A 2,412-nucleotide genomic window follows, 5' to 3' on the forward strand; every position below is an offset into this window, starting at 1 on the left:
TTCAGTAATATTCCTAAGACTATCTAGATGTTTGAAGTCAATAAAATTATTGAGCATATAAAATAGGATATTTCTTTGATTCTCAAGAAACAGGCCTGAAGCTGGATGACTTCAACAGGTTATCCATAAGTGTGGTATCTGTCTCCACTTTCCACTCTAAGATTAAATAAATAAGATAAAAGAATGACGGCACTGAGGCTATCTAGATTAGAAGTCCTATGATGAAAAGCAAAGATGTATTTCCAGGTTTTCCATATTTAAAAATACTACCAGTTCGTGTTTTGGGAACTGAAATGAAGCTGACAATAGACCCAAATGTAAGCTATGTAAGCATCACAGAATCACAGCTGAACATGCCACACGTTATCTCCATGGTACTGAAATGCAACTCTATGACAAGTCACAGCAACAAAAAATGTGTTTCATCACATTGCTCGTCCCTTCACAGAAATATCCCAATAGCTTTTTATGTCTCTTTTCTTCAGTTGCTCTACCTAATCCTGTTTCCTCTCCTTTTCAATTTTACGTAATTCAGACTATATTTAATTTGCAAACTGAAGTAGAACAGGTCTCCTTCACTGAGCTGTTCCACACAGCAATCTGACAGTAGGTCACTGCTATGCACTGTACTCTGAGTTTTAGTGGCTGTACTGGAATCTCTGTATTTTTGCTTTCGCCCATTGTCTTCTTAAATGAAAGGAAAGTAAGTTTGAGCATTACTATTGGGTGAAGTCATATGTCCATTAAAGAAAAAAGGTTGAAGAAATACTGTACCTTTCCCGATTTCTTAAGAAACAAAGGAACTCTAACCACAGTAAAATAGAAAGGGGAAAGCCCCAAAGAGAGAACAAAAATTGTGGAAATTAGAACTTTCCAAAGTGCCCAATCTCCAAAGAAGGTAAAATATTCTACAACCAGGTCTTTATTTTGAAATACCTTTCTTAGGTGGCATCCTGAGGGTGTCTTGTCAGAACGTCTCAGCCGCCGGCTGACTTGGAGAAGGATGACAGTTTGAAGAGGCAAATGTTTCAGGCTTGGTCCAGCACATCCACACACTTCTGACTGTTGCTGAAAGTGTGCCCCGGTGCCATTTCACAGTCTGAAACATAAGAAGGTACTAATTTCCTCACCATTAAATTTTCATGAATGTTTAGTTTACCATTTAGGGATGGAGTACTCAGGTCAAAAGGGCTATATTTGGGACTTATGTTTGAAATAAAACTAAACTGATCATGTAAGTCCTATTCAAAACAAAATCTGGTTTCATCCCACTCTGTATGTGTTTTGCCTGTCTCCTTTTAAATGCCTTCCATTATAGGGCTTTATCCTAATTACATACACTGTGGGCAGTGTAAGTGAGTGTGCTCTTAGGTGAGAAATACTGACCACTAAGTATACTTGGTAAGTTAAATGAGTAAATAAAGAAGATACTCTTACACCTGGAGTTCCAGTTTAGGTAGTAAAGTTACAGAGCATTCAATTTAGTAATCAATCTCTAGTGTGGGGAAACCTGGAAACATTGTATTGATTTTCTCAACCTCTCTGAAAATAAAACTTGCTATAAGAGGAAAGTGTTATTTTCTGGGAAAATTTTTAAAACTTTTTTTCTGTCAAAACTTCTCATAAGAAAGTAGTAATCTTTTCCTTTAATGATAAACAGAAAGTATTTCCATCATTAAAAGAAAGGGACAAAAAGTGCTGAAATTTAATGTTGCAAAATTGTAGGCTTTTTGAGAGTGAGGACACTAGCATTCTCTGATTACCTCGGTGATAGCCACTGACCTTGGCTAGGAAGCAGTGTTTTGAAATGGATCCTGGTGGCACACTTACGCCAGAGCAGCTATTGGCTTCACAAATGGATTTGTGCACAGATCAGACCCTCCTAGAATGTAAAGGCTAGTACATAGATTTTAGCCAAAGTAATATGGTTTTATGACTTAAACCAAAGCTCTGTAAGGCTGATGGTCACCGAGTTTTTTTTCTTACTTGGACCTACATCTTAACTGTAATAGTAAAATTAGATATAGCTGGTATAAGTACTTATATTTAAAGATGCCCAGAGTGGTCCTTTAACTTGAGAATTTACAAAGAGATTAAGAAGTTTTGTTGCAAATCATTGAACCTATAAAGTGAGAATAATATGTAATTTAATTTATATTAATTTAAATATAAATATACAAAATTAAACACTATTCTGACTAAAACTGTAATAAACACATGAATAAATTAACAAAAAATGTTCAAGCCTTATATCCAGAAAATTATGAAAACAAGACAGAAGATTTAAGAGAAAAAATAGAATTCAACTACATTAAAATAAGAAATTTCTATTCATCAAGATGCTTCAAAGAAACTTTAAAAAGTAGAAGATATTTACAACTCACATAGCTATCAACAATAAGATATGCATCC

The sequence above is a fragment of the Pteropus vampyrus genome, unplaced genomic scaffold (assembly GCF_000151845.1).
Source record: "Pteropus vampyrus isolate Shadow unplaced genomic scaffold, Pvam_2.0 Scaffold186, whole genome shotgun sequence".
Taxonomy (NCBI): domain Eukaryota; kingdom Metazoa; phylum Chordata; class Mammalia; order Chiroptera; family Pteropodidae; genus Pteropus; species Pteropus vampyrus.